The sequence below is a fragment of the Lactuca serriola genome, chromosome 4 (genome assembly GCF_051521515.1).
Source record: "Lactuca serriola cultivar US96UC23 chromosome 4, Lser_US96UC23_V15, whole genome shotgun sequence".
Taxonomy (NCBI): Eukaryota; Viridiplantae; Streptophyta; class Magnoliopsida; order Asterales; family Asteraceae; genus Lactuca; species Lactuca serriola.
Genome location: NC_136411.1, coordinates 78,771,031 through 78,791,500, shown reverse-complemented (window position 1 = coordinate 78,791,500; position 20,470 = coordinate 78,771,031).

Genomic DNA, 20,470 nt, shown 5'->3' with positions numbered 1-20,470 from the left:
GGAAATTATTTGAAGTATTTACACAGGCAACGCTATTAACTATGGTCAAATCTTATGGGATGATTTCCTGCAATACATTCCCAAGGAGACTCTGAAAGAAGATGCTACTAAACTCACATTTGCTCGATTTTGTTCACTCTTCATCTTTAACCTTCATAAGGATGCAAAGCTTGATATGGGCAATGGCATGAATCTGTTTTCAACTCGCAATCTAAAAAGGTACACTGCCTCTAAACATCAAACAATTTTTAGACCTCTTAGACGAGTTCCCATGTATATTTTGTTGGATTAGTGTCTAAGTCCATAACTATTTTGGTATGTACTTGACCCGATGGTGCATGGTCCTTTTGGGATGCCTTCACCAAAGCAACTTGATAGGATGAATTATGGAGAGAGAGAGGATCAATTATGATTTATTAATATATTATGAGAATAATATATTAAAGGAGAAATCATATTGTTTAATTAATATTAGTGAAGAATTAATAAGAATTAACTTTGTGGCTAAAAGACATTAATTAAATAAAGGGGACTAGAACTGTCAATTGTGTGATAGTTGAATATTAGGCTAATGGACTCCATAGAGGATGGAGTGGACGAATTCTGTGGGGAAACCCATTAGAAATCGTCCAAGGCCTCTAAAGAGGGAGTCCATGGGTTGCTTAGGGCCTAAGCAGTCAAATTAGGGTTTCCTTGTTAGATAACCCTAATAGCCTCACTATTTAAGGACCCCTAGGGCACCAAAAACGTGGCCAACTGATTCCTTAGGGTATCCACACGTTTTTGGGTGCCTCCTCTCTTCTCATTCTTCATCCTCTTGCTCTTGGTGTTTGTGAGCCATTAGAGGAGTGACACTTGTGACTCTAAGCTTTCTAAATCCATTACAAGGAGGATTTGAGATTGTTATTGCTACATAACAATCAAGGTAAGGTCTAAACCCCATTCTTATGTTAATATGATTAATTGTATGCTAGAACTAGGGTTTAAAGTCTTGGATGAATTGCATGTACAATAGAGAAACCTAGATCCAAGCATTAGGGTTTGCATGAGCACATAGGATGTTCTTATGGCTAAAACCCATCAGTGGTATCAGAGCCTTGATTGGTTTCTATTGTATTGATGCCTTGTGTATTTGTTCAAGCTTCAAAAATCTATTTTTTGTGCCCCTGACTGATGAACTCGGCGAGTTCCATAGTGAACTCGGCGAGTTCGAGCGTCAGTTAGGGCAGATTTCGGGATTTCTTGCTATTTTGCTTGAGGATACTTGCCTTAATTGTTTTGGGTCATTATTATTCGAATTTTGATATATATATATATATATATATATATATATATATATATATATATATATGTATATATATTTTTTTGAGTATATCCTTGACCAAACAAAGATAATTACCATTTGATTGAATGATAATTTCCTTATATGATAATAATTGATTATTTGAATTAATTTGGTAAATTGCCTTGCAAGTAATAGTGACTAGGTCAAATTTAGATAATCATTAAATTAATTGTTTAATTTAAATTATTTTCTATTTGATCCTTAATGTTTTGAAATGTTTCAGAACTTGCCCTCAAGTTTTGGAATTTAAAAGTTGATTAAAAGTTTAATTTAGAAATGTTAAATTCTAAAACCCTGGTATTGTTTCGAAAATTTAAAATCACACCCTTATGATTTTATTAATTAATTAAGGTGTATAATTAAAAGAGATTTAATAAATCCATAAAGTTTTGGTTGACATTTAGTTAAATTAAAAGTATAATTTATTAATTTAGACCGCATAGTATTTTAAAAGTGTAAAATACACCCTATCCTATATATAACATTAAAAGTCTAGTATTATATATATGTATGAGTAAAAAGTCAGTCTTACCGTTAGTAGGCCTCATTCACGAAGCTGGTCTATAAGGGGTGTTTAAGGAAATTGCCTATAAAATGGCAATTGAATGGATATCCACTCTTACCCACCGCACTCTTGACTAGTGGAGGGTTGTTAGCCGAACGGGTAGGATAGGACAAGCCCCTTTACATTAAAAGTATAATGAAGTATAAAGTAACTAAATGCTTTTACAAAATTCCTAATCTTAGTTACTTTAGGCAAAAGTGAATTGATGCAATTCCATGAAATTACACTTTGTGCCCTTGCGAATACGTTAGTGGAGCGTTTGTGGTTAACCGGCACACTAAATGGTTCTAAGAAAAGGTAGCAAAGGGTGACTCATTGTTTGTCATAGTTCGGTGGAGCGTGTGTGGTTAACCGGCACATCGAATAGGTGACTGTAACATTTGGGGGCACCATGTAAGTTTGCATGGTTATTCACACCCTGTTTTGCGATCCTCGGCATCCCAGTCACAAATCGAGGGGCATATCGAGATTTAAACATGCCATTGAAAAGTTTAATGAATCTTAAAAGATCTAGGAATTTTCAATAGATTTAAAACATAATTAAGTTTTCGTTTTTCATGGTGGAAATTGGTAAATCGTCATTTACCTACCTTCAAATATTCTGTAACTAGATTACGACATCCCTCTTCTAGGTTGTAGAATATTGTGTTGGATCCTAGCCTCGATGTTTCATTTGGGTGTCACATCGAGGATTCTAATCAACTAACTTGAATTTTTTTCTCCCGTTTTGTAGATGTCAAAGTATGACAACTATGGTCTTCCCAAATCCCGTGGAACAAGCCTTCCACATGAAGATGATATTCCACGATTCGATCGAGGAACAAGATATCATGCTTCACTTTCTCCACCTCCTCCTATTTTTCTCCCTAACCCACAAGTTCAAAAGATTGAAAAGTTCAAACTCACTCAAGCCCTTTTGGCAAGTAAACATGAAGAAGGAAAGTCATTTTGTGCACACGTCCTAGAGATGAAGTCACACATTGATAGGTTAAGAATGTTGGGATCTGTTGTCAGTGAGGAGCTGGTTGTTGACTGGGTTCTTCAGTCACTCCCTGACTCATGTAGTGAGTTCGTAAGAGAGTACTATATGATGAACCACGACGTAACCCTCATCGATCTCACCTATATGCTTATTGCTGCTGAATCAACAATGATTTGGCGCACTGGAAAAGCAAAGTTGATTGGTGAATCTGCCTTTCAGACCTCTATAGATATAGGAAATAGCAACGAAAGGCATGCCATGATCAAAAAGTTTGATCATAAGAGAAAGGCAAAGTCTGAAGTAGTTCCATGTGCTGTTCCAAAAGAGTGAATTTGCTTTTATTTCCAAGAGAAAGGGCATTGGAGACGAAGCTACCCTATTTACCTAAGAGATTTAAGAGATGGGAGAGTCAAAACGTATGGCTCTACTTTATGTAAAATCTATTAACTAACTCTTTTAAGCTCCTATTCTAGATTCTTAATACATGATGTGATAAGATTACATTTGGTGTTTTGTAGGATCATAGAAAAGAGAGGAAGCTTAAGGGATCCAAGTAGGAGACTGATGGATTAGTGTCTAAGTCCATAACTATTTTGGTATGTACTTGACCCGATGGTACATGGTCCTTTTGGGATGCCTTCACCAAAGCAACTTGATAGGATGAATTATGGAGAGAGAGAGAGAGAGAGAGAGAGAGGATTAATTATGATTTATTAATATATTATGAGAATAATATATTAAAGGAGAAATCATATTGTTTAATTAATATTAGTGAAGAATTAATAAGAATTAACTTTGTGGCTAAAAGACATTAATTAAATAAAGGGGACTAGAACTGTCAATTGTGTGATAGTTGAATATTAGGCTAATGGACTCCATAGAGGATGGAGTGGACGAATTATGTGGGGAAACCCATTAGAAATCGTCCAAGGCCTCTAAAGAGGGAGTCCATGGGTTGCTTAGGGCCTATGCAGTCAAATTAGGGTTTCCTTGTTAGATAACCCTAATAGCCTCACTATTTAAGGACCCCTAGGGCACCAAAAACGTGGCCAACTGATTCCTTAGGGTTTCCACACGTTTTTGGGCGCCTCCTCTCTTCTCATTCTTCATCCTCTTGCTCTTGGTGTTTGTGAGCCATTAGAGGAGTGACACTTGTGACTCTAAGCTTTCTAAAGCCATTACAAGGAGGATTTGAGATTGTTATTGCTACATAACAATCAAGGTAACGTCTAAACCCCATTCTTATGTTAATATGATTAATTGTATGCTAGAACTAGGGTTTAAAGCCTTGGATGAATTGCATGTACAATAGAGAAACCTAGATCCAAGCATTAGGGCTTGCGTGAGCACATAGGATGTTCTTATGGCTAAAACCCATCATATTTTAGAGTCTATCAGACTCTCAAACCTTGAAGTAGCTGACCATATTGAGGCTACGAGTGGTATTGACCCATACCACTCTTCCCCGCCAAGACTAAGTCAGTCTACCACAGTCCCTACCGCAACTCAAAATCCCTAAACCACCACAAACCAATCTTCCCAGCCAAAACCAAAAAGAGTGAAATCTCTTATTGTTACAAGGAAACACCCAGAAAACATTTTGAAAAATGGAACTATTGTCTCAAAGAAACTCATGTCCAAGCATGCAGGCTCCTTTGTTGCGGTCCATAATTCTCCTACCAAGACTCTTGACCCCCCCAGTGAATGTCCTTGATGACACTCTCCAAGAGTCTTCGACATCTGGTGACATCATTAGGAGAAAGAAACCAAAGTTAACCCCAAGTCCTAGCCATATACGCACCATGACTCATACCACAGTCTCTTAAAAGACTCTGGTAGTCATTGGAGCTACCGCAGGCTCACCCGTTCTTACCCCATCTCACCACTCAGATACAATGACTATATCTATTTCATCCCACCATGGAGACACACCTCGAGTCGGATCCCATGTGGATCCTACTGGTTCGAGTCGCCTTAAGGTCTCCAGGGCATCACACTTACACTTTTTTTTAGCCTGAGGAGTTGAACTCCATACTTATTCATGTCACACAAACACTCGAAACATAAGTCGCACTGCAGGTCACTTCTTCTGCCTTTTCCAGAACTGAGCCGAGGCCAGACTTGACTCTAGGTCAAAAAGACTGAGGAAGATCATGAAATCGTATTCCACCAACATTAAGCACAAGTGGTCTAGGCATAAGGATCACAATTGTTCAAGGAACCACAAACTCGAGGGACACCTCGGTACGAAAAGGATTTGATGGTTACCATTCTGATGATTATTGGACTCGATACCGTCCAAGTACTGAGTCCGAAATCAGAAAATTCGAAGCATTCAAAAGGGTAGTGCAAGCCACGAAAACTCAACAAGTCTAACAACAACAACAAAAAGAGTAGGATATTCAAACTGTGGGAAAATATTGGGTTGACTCCTTCAGCAATGCCAAAATAGTCTATGAGATTTTTAAGATTCAAGATTGGATGTCTCAAATGGAAACAACAATGCAACATGCCAAAGTCATGGAAGGTGGTGCTGCTCCCTCCAAACCCCTTCCAAATACCGAAGACCATGATTCTAATGATGGTGGCACTGCAATCGAGATAAGCTCAACCCCGATGTTTGGTTTTGATGAAAATACATTTGAAGATGTTTAACAAGCCATTCATCTGATGATTTCTTAATGGTGCTAGACGATTAAGAGTCCATTGGATCACAACACTCCACTTCAAAACCCAAGACAAAGAAGAAGAAGAAGAAGAAGAAGAAGAAGAAGAAGAAGAAGATGATGATGATGAAGATTGCGGTCTCTCGAAAGGAATTTTTAAATCTTTAGGCCAAAGTCGATCAAATACTGGCCACAGTGACATCCAAAGAACAACCAACTACCTAAGTTCCTACACCACAGTCTATGATAGAACATATTGAAACTCTTCAAACAAGGGAATGGTTGCAAGCTCAAAGAGTCATCCTTAGGATTTAAATGGGAATCCGAGAGCTAGATAATCATTGAACCACAGATCATCAAGAATTTATCTCCACTACTGAAAAACTTGTCAAAGAATTGACTGCACTAAAAGATGAAATCAAGTCCACACTTGAGAATCAAGCAACCCACTCCAAGTAGCTGATAGAAGAAACACACAATGGTTAAGAAGCAAGCCTTACGGTCCTTTAACCCACCATCAACGGGTTAAGGCTTTCCCTCATTGCCATATCCAGTGTTAATGAAATCCTTCATCTAAACAAGGAAATCTACAAACTTCTCTTCAAATTTGAAATTCCCAACAATCTCCAAGTTTCTTATTTAATCAAGTCATAGTTCAACAAAACCTTCTCCAAAATCGAAGGACACAAGAAATGGTTTGAGGAACAATAGGTGGTTGATTCCTCAAAAGAGGGGAAGTGATAGCCCTTTCGGATTTAATCAAGAACAAGATCTTTCTCATTCAAAAACTCCTTTGGTTCATCAACATCAGACTCCTCCAAGAACTCAACCTTCTCCTTCCGCAGATCATAACAAGCCGCCAACTCCACAATCATCACCGCAACCATCTCCAAAGAAAACTCCACTATAACAAGATCAACACCAATCTCCTTCACAACAAGAAACTGTTGGATTAGTGTCTAAGCACGTAACTATATTTGGTATGTACTTGACCCGGTTGTGCATGGTCCTTTTGGGTTGCCTTCACCAAAGCAACTTGACAAGGTAATTTAAGGAGAGAGAGAGAGAGAGAGAGAGAGAGAATATTATGGTTTATAAATATATTATAAGAATAATATATTAAAGGAGAAATCAAATTTATTTAATTATATTGGTCATAAATTAATTAGGAATTAATTTGGTGACTAAATGAGATTAATTAAATAAAGGGGTATAAACTGTTAAATGTATAATAGTTAAGTTTTGGGCTAAGGAAACCTAATGGACTTAAGGGGGAACGAAATTATGATGGGGATCCATCATATTTTCGTCCAAGGCCTTATTCCAGAAGGTTCCTTGGGCTGCTTGGTGGCTAAGTTGTCCATTAGGGTTTAAACTGAAACCCTAGCAGCCTGCAAGTATAAATAAGACCCCTATGCTATGAAAATCAGCTACACTTGATTCCAAGAGAACCCTAGGGCCGATTTTAGCATCTCTCACCCTCTCTCATATTTGCTTCTTGCTTGTGGAGTTTGTGAGCCATTAGAGGAGTTACAATTGTGACTCTAAGCTCAAGATCAAGAAGACTACAAGGGTTTCAAGCTATTTGATATAGGTAAACACTTAGATCTGTTCTTATGATGTAAATTTCAAATTATATATGATAGATCTGGGGTTGCAAGTCTTGGATTTAATGCATGTACAATAGAGAAACCTAGATCCAAGCATTAGGTTTGTATGAGCACATAGGATTGTTCTTATGCATAAAACCCATCAGTGGTATCAGAGCCATGATTGGTTTCAATTGTATGTGATGCTTTAACTGTTTGCTTGCTAAAAATCGAAATTTTGTGCTAACTGTTTGATGAACTCGACGAGTTTTGGCATCAGACAGAAAGATTTTCGGGATTTTGTTGCTGTTTTGTTATGGGATTAATGTCTAAATCGTTTTCGAAAGATAAAATCTGAATTTTATATTATTTGCATGTTTATCCCTGCCAAAACAATAGATAATTTCAAATCTTTTAAATCTTAGTTGTTTATATGATTAATATGGATTATTTAAATTATTTGGTAATTATCTTATGTCTAAAATTGGATTAGATCAAATATAGATAATTATGAAATTAATTGTTTAATTTAAATTATTTGTTATTTGATCCCTATTGTTTTGAAAAGTTCAAAACTTGCCCTCAAGTTTTGAAATTTGAATTTTGTGATTAAAAGTTTAATTTTGAATAATTTAAATTTCAAACCCTTAGAATTTTACAAGTTTAAATTCAACCCTATATTATTATATTATTACAAGCTTAATTAATATATATGTATAAATTAAAATGTTAGTCTTACCGTTAGTAGGCCTCATTCACGAAGCCAGTCTATAAGGTGGGTATAAGGTTGCTGCCTATAAAATGGCGCTTAATGGGTGTACACTTACACCCACCGCTTGTTTGACTGGTGGGTTGTTAGCCGAACGGGTAGGATAGGGAAATCCTTTCCTCATTAAAAGTACAATGTAAGATACAAAGTAACTACAATCTTAGTTACTTTAGGGCAAAATGTGAAAATGGTGCTATTCCATGGAATTACACTTTGTACCCTTGTCAAACGTTAGTGGAGCGTGCGTGGTTAACCGGCACACTAATTTGGGATTAACATTGGTGGCGAAGGGTGACTCGATGTTTGTCATAGATCAATAGAGTGTGCGTGGTTAATCGGCACATTGATTAGGTGATAGAGACATTGAGTGCACCATGTTGGTTCGCATGGTTATTCACAACTTGTTTGCGATCCTCGGCATCACAGTCGCAAATTTGAAGTGCATAATCGAGATTTAAACATGCCATTGAAAAGTACAATGAATCTCAAAGATCTAGGAGTTTTCAAATACATTTAAAACTTAATCTCTTTTTCGTTTTTCATGGTGAAAATTAGTGAATCGTCATTCACTTACCTTCAAATTATTTAATTTTAGAGTACTGCATCCCTTTCTAAGTAGTAAATAATGTTGTTGGGTCCTAGCCCTAATTTCTCATATGGGTGTTTAATTAGGGACTCAGTTCTAATCAAACTTTGTTCCATTTCTTTTTCAGATGTCCGCAAACAACAACAACAATGCTTATGGGTCATTCTCGTTGATGAACCTATGTCAAAAGGTGACATTTGATGGCTCAAACTTCAACGAGTGGATGAGGTATATTCGCATGATCACTCGCTACGAGGACAAAGAATATGTCCTCGATGAAAAGCTTGAGAAGATCATCCCAGATGTTGCTACTCCTGAAGAGTTGGCCGCCTTTGAGGCCCACGAGTGTGATGCTACGAAAGTTCATTGCATCATGCTGGCCACCATGAACCTCGAACTCCAAAACTCCTATGAGGACATGTATCCGTATGAAATGCATCGGGATTTGTTGGATCGGTAGCACTAAAGCGCGAGGCAAGAGCGCTATGAGATCATTAGTAACATGATCACCGCTGAGATGATGAGTGGAGAATCCCTAACCTCTCATTTGCAGAAAATGCATAGGTATGTTGATCGTCTTCTCAAACTTAATGTTAAGTTTGATGAGGATTTGGCTATCGACATAATCCTCCACTCCTTGCCTTCATGCTACAACCAGTTCAGAATGACCTACCACATGAATAAGGAAGAGGTCTCCTTGAGCAAGCTCCAAGCACTGCTGAGGACCATTGAGAGCAACCTCAAAGACAAATTTGTTGCACCATCTCCTGCTGTGGCTGCTCCCGTGTTGGCAATTGGTCAAAGAAAGGGAAATAAGAGAAAGACTCCATGTAAGGGCCACCATAAGGGTAAGACCCAAGAGGGTTCCTCTTCTAGTGGAACCAAATATGGTTTGGTCAAACCCTCTTCCGACCCCAAAGAAGCAGAGTGCTATCACTGCCACAAGAAGGGCCACTGGAAATGAAGCTACCCTCAGTATCTGCCAGACATAAAGGATGGGAAGATTAAGCCCACCTTCGCAGGTATGTATTCTATTAAATCTAATAACTCATCATTTGCTACTTCATGGGTTCTTGATACAGGGTATGGTTACCACATATGTTCTGATTTGCAGGGCCTAAGAAGAAGTAGGGAGATGGAACATGGGAAGATAAACTTGATTATGCGAAACAGAAGATCGTCACCTGTGACCAGAGTCGGAGTTTATTCTTTAGTGCTGAGTAATGGGTTAGGGTTAGACTTAGAAATTTGTTGTTATTCGCCAGATGTGGCAAGAAACATTATTTCATTTCATGGATTGTTTAGACAATGTGTCAGATATTCTTTTGATAATAGTAATGGTTCTATTAATGTTTATTTGAACGGTGGTTTTTATTTCAATGCATTACCTTGTAATGGGATTTATGAATATGTGATGGTTGTTGACAATTTAGGAAATGATGTATTGAATATTGATTCGTCTACTAGCCTAGACAAAGCATGCTTGTGGCATTGTCGTCTTGGCCATGTCAACAAGAAACGCGTAGCCCAACTCCAAAAGGATGGAGTGTTGGAGTCATTTGACCTTAGGGACAATACACGTGTGAATCTTGTTTACTTGGGAAGATGACCAAGTCACCCTTTACTGGAACTTGTGAAAGGGGTAAGAGTCTATTGGATCTTATACACACCGATATGTGTGGGCCCTTTAGATCCACCACAAGGGATGCTTGCCGCTTCTACGTGACTTTTACGGATGATTATAGAAGATATGGATATATCTACTTAATCAAGCAAAAGTCAGAAAAATTTGAAAAGCTCAAAGAGTTTAAGAATGAAGTGGAGAATCAGCTGGGCAGGAAAATCAAGATGCTTCGGTTAGACCGAGGAGGAGAGTACCTAAGTCTTGAGTTTCACGACTATCTAAAAGAATGCAGAATTCTTTCGCAATTGACGCCTCTGAGAACGCCACAATTGAATGGTGTGGTTGAGAGACGTAGTCGAGCCGACCTCGTTACCAATAGCTTTCTGGGGGTATGCCTTAGAGACTGTCGCCCACATCCTTAACTTAGTTCCCACCAAGAAGGTTACCAAGACTCCTCACGAAGTGTGGACAGGGAAAGCTCCCTCGTTGGCACACATTAAGGTTTCGGGTTGTGAGGCTTTCGTAATACGAGAGACTCACGAAAAGCTCGAACCTCGTAGTGAGAAGTGTTATTTCATCGGCTATCCACAGAAGTCTTTTGGCTATCTTTTCTATAGACCGAATGACAATGTTGTCTTCGTTGCTAGAAGTAGAATTTTCCGAGAAAGGGAATTGATAAGCCAAGAAGACAGTGGGAGGCAAATTGATCTTGAAGAGATTCAAGAGCAAAGCAATGAAGGAACCTCTAACACTGGCACTCAACCCGAGGAGGAAACTCTTGTTGAGCCCGTTGACGAGTCCTTACCTCTTAGACATTCTAGTAGGGTTAGTGTTCAACCTCAGTTATATGGTTTTCATATTACTACTGAAGGGATACGTTTATTAGTGATGAAACACTAATGAATTTGGACGAACCTAGCAGCTACAAAGAAGCCATGGCAGGCCCGGAGTCTGCTAAATGGAAAGAGGCGATGGACAGCGAGATTCAGTCCATGTATGACAACCAAGTTTGGAACTTGGTTGATAATGTACCAGGTCGTAAGACAGTCGGGTGCAAGTGGATCTTCAAGAAGAAGACGGACATGGATGGGAATGTGCACACTTATAAAGGACGATTGGTTGCGAAGGGCTTTACTCAAACTCCCAGAGTTGACTTTGATGAGACCTTCTCACCAGTTGCGAAGATAAAGTCTATTAGGGTAATGCTTGCAATAGTTGTGTTTCATGATTATGAAATCTGGCAGATGGATGTGAAAACCGCCTTCCTTAATGGGAAGTAGGTTGAGGATGTGTATATGAATCAGCCAGAGGGTTTTGTCGATGCGAAGCATCCAAATAGAGTGTGTAAGCGTGAGAAATCCATTTATGGGTTGAAACAAGCGTCTCGCAGATGGAATCTTTGTTTTGATGAGAAAGTTAAAGAGTTTGGCTTTCTGCGAAGCGAAGATGAATCTTGTTTATATGTCAAAGCCAGCGGGAGTATAGTGAGCTTCCTCGTATTGTATGTTGATGACATACTACTCATAGGAAACGATGTCCCAACCTTGTAGGAGGTCAAGTCCTGGCTTGGGAAATGTTTCGCTATGAAGGACCTCAGAGAGGCTGCTTATATTCTGGGGATAACGATAGTAAGAAACAGGGAAAAGAGACTGATAGGACTCAGTCAGGATACATACTTGGATAAGATACTAAAGCGTTTTAGTATGGAAAATTCCATGAAAGGGGAGTTGCCAATCCAAAGCAATACCAAGTTGAGTAAGACTCAAAGCCCGAGTACAGAGGCAGAGATAGCTGATATAAACCGAGTACCTTACGCTTCTGCAGTAGGCTCTATCATGTACGCTATGACTTGTACTCGCCCTGATGTGGCCTTCGCTTTGAGAATGGTCAGTAGATATCAAGGGAATCCTGGTAGAGCTCATTGGATTGCAGTTAAAAATATTCTTAAGTACCTACGAAGGACGAAGGAATGGTTCCTAGTCCTCGGTGGGAGTGATGACTTGAGGGTACGAGGGTATAAGAATGCTAGTTTTCAGACGGATCGGGATAGTTATCGATCGCAGTCGGGCTGGGTTTTTACCCTAAATGGAGGAGCAGTGACTTGGAAAAGTTCCAAGCAGGAGACCATATTTGATTCAACGTGTGAATCAGAGTACATTGCGGCAAGTGAAGCGTCGAAGGAGACTATATGGTTGAAGAACTTCATTGGAGACCTTGGATTTATGCCATCCATAAAGGAGCCGATGGAAATTTTCTGTAATAATGAAGGAGCGGTTGCCTTAGCCAAGGAACCAAGAGATCATGGTATATCTCGACATATCGATAGAAAATACCATTTTATCATACATCGGGTAGAAGAGGGACTCCTCGTTGTGAAGAGGGTATCATCAGAGGAAAACCCAGCAAATCCCCTTACGAAGGGACTGAGTAGGGTCAAACATTTGCAGCACGCTAGGAGCATTGGGCTGAAGGATGATATAAGTTTGGATTAGATAGATAAGAAACGTGTAATAGATATTTTGTACTTGACATTTTGATGAATAAATAAAGTTGTGTTATTTATGAGTAAAGCTACTATCTTGTGTTGGTTATTTATCTACGGTTTCTATTTTTTGCATGTTTTGACTTCGTGAATAATAATATTATTCAAACGATCCACAGTCGTTCATATTTTTTGAAGTAGGTATGAATGAAGATTGTCTTGAATTTTTTGTAGAATGTCTAAAAGGTTTTGGGCATAGAATGGTTTGTTGCAAAGTTCATGAGTGCTTATGAATTTGATTTGAGCATTGGAATAAACTCGCGTTTGCTGGTATCACTTCGTGGTGATTTACCTAAAGTGATCGCAAAGTGATAATATCATATAGTCTTAAAACTTAGAGATATGGTTGTTGTTTGCTGGTTGGTTATGCATTGATGATGTGTTAACGCATTAGTAACTTGCTGTTATAAAACACATTGTTGTGCATGATTCAATTAGTAAATAATAGATGCATATGAGTTGAAGTTGATCTGTTCCTTTTATTCTATAAGAATAAAAGTGATATCTTGGCCACTTGATGATTTGGTTTGACTTATGTGCCGGACCTGGTCAGAATGAGGTTGATCTGTTCAACTAAGTTCTATGTCGAACAAATCGGAGATCAAGAAACAAGTGCTGGACAATAAGTATTGTCAGCATGATATCTAGAACAGAGGATTATACAATCCCTTATCTGAAGGACAAGTTGCTGATCAGAGTTGACATCGAAGTATAAGAGCTACGATTGCAAATCGGATTCTGAAGTCATATGTGAGATATAGTTACTAGACTTATCCAAGTAGGAGACTGTTGGATTAGTATCTAAGCCCGTAACTATATTTGTTATGTACTTGACCCGGTTGTGCATGGTCCTTTTAGGTTGCCTTCACCAAAGCAACTTGACAAGGTAATTTAAGGAGAGAGAGAGAGAGAGAGAGAGAATATTATGGTTTATTAATATATTATAAGAATAATATATTAAAGGAGAAATCATATTTATTTAATTAGTATTGGTCATAAATTAATTAGGAATTAATTTGGTGACTAAAAGAGATTAATTAAATAAAATGGTATAAACTGTCAAATGTATGATAGTTAAGTTTTGGGCTAAGGAAACCTAATGGACCTAAGGGGGAATGAAATAATTATGGGGATCCATCATATTTTCGTCCAAGGCCTTATTCCAGAAAGTTCCTTGGGCCGCTTGGTGGCTAAGCTGTCCATTAGGGTTTAGACTGAAACCCTAGCAGCCTGCAAGTATAAATAAGACCCCTATGCTATGAAAATCGGCTACACTTGATTCCAAGAGAACCCTAGGGCTGGTTTTAGCATCTCTCGCCCTCTCTCATATTGCTTTCTTTCTTGTGGAGTTTGTGAGCCATTAGAGGAGTTACAATTGTGACTCTAAGCTCAAGATCAAGAAGACTACAAGGATTTCAAGCTATTTGATAGAGGTAAACACTTAGATAGGTTCTTATGATGTTAATTTCGAATTATATATGATAGATCTACGGTTGCAAGTCTTGGATTCAATGCATGTACAATAGAGAAACCTAGATCCAAGCATTAGGGTTTGTATGAGCACATAGGATTGTTCTTATGCATAAAACCCATCAGAAACTCCACCGCACTTCAAGAATCTTGAACCAGAGAAGTCTTCTGATCACTCGGATGATTCTCTAGCTAAGGCTCAATGGAAAAGTGATGGGAGAGCAACAAAATTTGTTGAGTAGATTTGGAAAGATCATGGCTTTGACAGAACAATGGATGAATTATTGGTAAACTCTTGGGTAACTTCTACCCGAAGGTTACTCGATGATGATTACAAGTCAGTTTTGACATATGTTGCACCTCCTTCTGATGGCTACTGGGACATTCCGATATCTCCAAACTCCTAGTTCTTTCCCGTCTTTGAATCCTTTGATTTGAGTCTTCCAAATGAAAAGAGACTTCCAATGGAGTTTGAGCGCTTGAACCTCTTTCAAGCCAAGCAGGGTTCTGATTTCAAGCAAATTTGGTCTAATAAAAGACCAGAATGAGTCAAAAACTACAAGGCATGGAAGTTTATGAAGGCTGCTTTCTTTCAATACACCTTGATTTGGAGAGGTGATGAGTATATCCGAACTCAGGCAGACTTTATAAACATGAACCCTGACGAAATATTCTTCATTGCTCGTGTCCTCCAACTCAAATCAGAAAAAGCATCACAAGATGAAAATCGCTTGTGAAAGGGCGTGTGAATTTCTCAAGGCCCTGGTGTGTGACTTTGGAAGAATTGATGCAGAAATCCACCCAGTCCTCGTCAATAAATTCAATTTGCATGATTTGGATCTGGTACCAGATTTCAACAATGGTTTTCACGAAATGTGACTTGGGGCAACTAACTTTCCAGAGTTAGGAGTCGTCTACAAAAGGGCTCAAGACGGTCCAAAATACTTTATTCCAGTAACCGCAATCCACCGACATACTAAGAAGCAGCTCGACACCATTTTGGCTTCAGTGCAACGCTCAAAGCACACTACGGTTGACGTCAGATTTGAGATCTCAAGAAGAATTGAGTGGCTATTCGAAGTTAGGAAATTTTGGTGGATTCTCATTCGGTTCCTAAAGCTTAACCAATGAAGAAAAGATAGCTAAGAGGTCACTTTGGTGGAAATTGTTGATAAAAAAGTGACCCGCTTTAGCTAAAGGAACCACAGCCTGATATATTATTGATACCGTGGTGAGAAGTGTTACCGCAACCTTGTTTTGTCTACCACAGTTGAAGATGTTGTTAACTGAAGTAAACTATAACCCTATCCACTACTAAAGAGAAGAACGATCAGCACTACTGACTTGGCGTGTTAGCATAGTATTATCCAGTGAACCTTGCATGGTCACTGAAGTCAGAAGAATAGTATTAATTTATTTCTCATGTATCTTTTCGGGACTCTATAGATAGAGATTTCCTTCATCTTTGTAAAAATACAACAACTTCATTGCAATACATATATCATGCTCTATATATCTCTATATCTTATCTGAACTCTCGAGTTCCTCTTTACCTTAAGTTGTTCTCATTTACTAACATATGTTTGAATGCAAATCGTGTTATGAAAAAACTTGGTGTATACTTGATATAACTTGTTGTCATTTATATTTCCTTTACATTTTCACACTTTACATTTCCGCATCTAACAATCTAATTCTTCTAACTTTTATTATTGTTGAGCTGATAAGATCCTTGAGATTAAATTATTCCGCAATTCATACTCTTGTACTAACGTTTGTTCAAGTGTTTCTCTATTTTTTCTCTCAACACTAGGAGCCGCCTCCTGGTCTTTCATACATATTGCCAAGGGCTAACCCCCAGGTCTTCCTACTATACATAAACCAAATGGGTCGGCATTGGTGCCTTTAACCCATACAAATAGTGAGGAGACTTACCTTGAATGTTGAAACTGTCACACCCCAAAACCGGGACGGCGGAAACGTTCTGGGGTGGATGACGTCATGTCAAGTATCACAACACATGCATTATAGTAATCAAAGTACAACAAAACATTTCATTAATAGTAATAGTTTTACATGGTTTACATTACAATATATCAAAGTAATACAAGTAAGTATAATAAGTACAACTTGGTACTAAACTATCTTCATCAACAGCTCCGGGAATGTACCTATCTAATGCTGACCAGAGAATACAAGTTATTTGAAAAGCGAGTATCAACATTTTTACAAATGCTGGTGAGTTCATAAGTATTTAGTGTCATTTCATCCAAATAACTTTAATAAATGTGGTAGTTTTAGAGTGTCCATTACATTAGTGTCTTTTCCAGAAAATCCTATATTTTCTTTAATAAAAGCAGTCTTCTACGAAGACTGGACGGAGTTATGTGGTAAAAAGGTAGTTTTCCCTTAATCGCTATGATTGTCAAAATACATAATTTGATTATTAAAGAAAGCAAGAGAAATCAGGGAAATAACATATGCCTCAGCAGTGAAGACTGCTGACTAAGGCAAAGGAATCATAGACTCTAGGAGAGTATCGAACAAACGACACGCCTGGCTCAGTCTAACAAAGAGAGACACAGACCCCAGACGGTACCAAATGAAAGGTACAGCTAGCAAGGTCTAAAAACAGAGACTACAGACCCCAGACAATATCAAATGAAAGACACAGCTAGTAAGGTCTAAAACAAGGAATACAGACCCCAGACAGTATCAAATGAAAGATACAGCTAGCAAGGTCTAGAACAAGGAATACATACCCCAGACAGTATCAAATAAAAGATACAGCTAGTAAGGTCTAGAAATAGTGTGACTCTGAGAGTGGGTTTCCAGCATACATTGTAAAGTACAGTGTAAAATACAGTGTGAAATACTGTTACCTTAAGGCCATGAATTATAAGGTAACCTGGGATACTTGTAACCATACTAACCGACACTAGACTACCTGACACCCTGCAAGCGTCTATAAAATGTGACATTTGTCACCCCTTGGCTTGGTAGGCCGTGGACTGTAGCTAGCAGTCAGGGTATGGGGGTGTCAATCCCGTATAGATCTATACAAACAATGTATGCTCTCCTACAGGAGACTCTGGTTACCAACTAGACGATGGAGAAGGCCGTGTCCCGAGGATACATCCCAAATAGTGGGTAGTGGGTTTACAATATAAGTGTTGAACTAGAGGTAGAGACTCATAACTGAACTGACTAATGTAAACCTATATGTCTATGCTTGTGCACATAATATATAACTAATGATCAAATGACCTTCGGATGGACATCCGATCCCACCAAACCACATCTCAACGAAGAAAAGGAAATAGGGCGAACAAGCCTTCCTAAGTCCTTCAACCATTATTTATATGCATCTATACAAGCATAGGCATACATCCAACTACGTTTGAGTGTGTAACAAGTGGAAACGTATCGTGAAGTATAACCAAATCGTGATGCATAACCGAATCGTGATGTATAACCGACCGTGATGTATAACTGAATCGTGTGGAAAAATACCAAATCGTGGAGTGTAAACAAACAGTGTGGAATAACCAAATTGTGAAGTATAAGCGTAAAGTGTGGAATAGCGAATCGTGAAGTATAAGCGTATAGTGTGGAATAACCGAATCGTGAAGTATAAACATTATCAAATATAAGTGTATCACGAAGTGGGAAACGTTATCAAGTAGGAGTTTAAACTAAGTAGAAGTGAAGCAGCGGTATCAAACAAGTGAGAGTATATAACATGAAAGAAAACCTTAATGAAAACCTGGGAAAATCCTTTATAATTAAGAAAATCGCAACTTAGTATTCTTTGGTAAAATAAGTTGGAAAACCTTTATAAATCCTTTGGGAAACCTTTATAACCAACTTTTAATGAATATTTGATAAAACAAAATAAGTAAGAGTTTTGAACAAGTGAAAACCTTTTGGAAAAACCATTTATAGTATCCTACTTGATAAAACAGTTACAGTGTGGTAAATCCTTGTGCATGCGGGTTATCAATCACATCTGATTGATATGATAACTGGCATGTTTAACTTGTATCCCCCCCTATAAAACATGTAAAAACATTTAAAAGGTTCATTCAGGGGTATGAACTCACCTGGTGTAAGTGGATCCGACGAAGGTCCCGGTTGGGTGCTCGGTGTCAAGTAAAGACTTGGACACACTTAGTGACCTATTTAACATATGATAACATATGTTCACATACAATTAGTACATTTAATACTAATTAAACAAGTATACGCACTCTAAGGAGCGGAAAACACTTTGGTTAAGTGTTTGGGGTGTCCCGGGTAACATTTAAGGGCTAGAATGGCTTAGGAATGGAGTTTACTCTCCAAGAGTAAACTCTATACTTAGTGTTTACGGCCCTGGGACAACTCCCATGAGTTTACGGCCGTAAACTCATGGTGAGAGTGTTCTAGGATGCTTAAAGGCTTTATATCAGTTGTGGAATTTTGCTAGGTCCAAATCTAATGTGTATGAATGGATTTAAGGCACTTATATGGATCAAATGGAAGTTTACGGCCCTAACCAAGGGAGTTTACGGCCGTAAGCTCCCAAGGACATCTTTCTTGGGTGTTTTAAGGGCTTAAGTGATTGTGAATAAATCCTATGTATTTTTCCAAGCCAAATGAAGGAGTTAGGGCACCATTTAACCCCTTTATAGGAGTTTACGGCTCAGGTACCCTTTCATGAGGGGTTTATGGACGTGAACTCCTTATGGAGTTGTTTTAATTGAATTTAAGTTCCCTAGCTTGTTGGTGGTTGATTCTAGAATTTAATCAAAGGCCATTGGTGTGTTTAAGGGCATTTTTAACACACAAATATGAGTTTACTCCCCATGAAGAGGAGTTTACGGCCCAAGCATGTTCTTGGGCAGTAAACTCATGTTTACTCATCAAAAACTCGTTTCAAGGTGTTCTAAGTCTGAATATGTAAGCCTAAAAGTCATATCCAAGCCTTAGGGGCAATTTGGAGGGGTTTTGGGGCTTAAAAACCCCCCCCATTAAATGGTGTTCACGGTCCAAGAGTGTTCTTGGGCCATAAAAACTTCATTTTGTCCCTAATTTATGTTTTAAACTCGCAATTGCAGGCTAGATAAGCTATATAACAGGTTAGGATAGTTTACCTACTCGTTTGGGGCTCGAAACGGACGATTTTTGGCTCGGGAAAAAGTTGTAGAGAGAGAGTTTAGAGAGAGAGTAAAAAAGTGGAAATGGAGTTTACTCTCCCTTATATAGGGGTTGGATTTGAAGCTCAGTGGAAATCTACCCAATACTGCCGTTAAACAGGGCTTTTGGTCGCACCCGATTTAGTGGTTGTAATAAAATTTAACTTTTTCCAAATTAATATGGAAATGTAAAGTAAGTGTCTTTATTTCTTTTATCACGACGTTAACGACATATAATATAAATAAATAAAACATTTATTTATTTGGCGACCTCTAATTAACGGAACTTTTATAAAATGGAATATTCCGTTAACGGTAACGGTGTAATGTAACGGAATAAACTTGGGTTGTCACATCATCCCCCCGTTAGAGGGAATTTCGTCCCGAAATTCAGGTATAGGCAAGGAAGTAGGTATGAATGATAGAGGCAACAGGGTACTTCCTATTTGGTTTGTCCTCGCATTCCCAAGTGAACTCTGGTCTGTGTTTGTCATTCCAACAAACCTTCACCTACGGGATGCGGATTCCGTCTCGTGTAGTTAGTGGGTTCCGACTGGTGTATCTACGAGGTTAGGGTTCTCAATGGTCTCTATCAAGATGAGTGGGATACGAAGAGTGACGTCGGGTAAATAGATATCAAGTCTAAGAAGTGGATCGATCGGGTGTGAAACTTGTGGAATATCCGGAAGTATTAGTGGTCTGACGAGGGTTGGACCAAATCTCCGTGAGGATTCTCAGATGGTCCTGAGCTCTCGGAAGGGTAGAGCTTCTCAGAACTTAGATCATAGTGTACTTCTATGGTGATATCATCACTGGTGTGATCACCATTCCGAAGTTCCTAAGGTTCTCTATTATACTGGTAGTGTAGTCCTTCAGGTTGGTTCTTAGGAAGCTCGGGTTGTCTTTAGTTTCGCGTTTCCCGTTAATTGGTTTTTAGAGGCTTTCTAGATCATCGGATGGGTTGTGTATTTACGGTTATCTGTCTGTTGTAGAGTGTCTATCTCAAGCTCGTGCAAACCTGCACTTGCGAATCTTGAGATATTTCTAACGGAAACCCTCGGGGTCAGGGAGATAGGGTTTCAATAGACGAGTGTTGGACTATCTCGGGAGGTGGTTCTACTATTTCTGCGTGAGATAGTATTCGTGGAACACCTA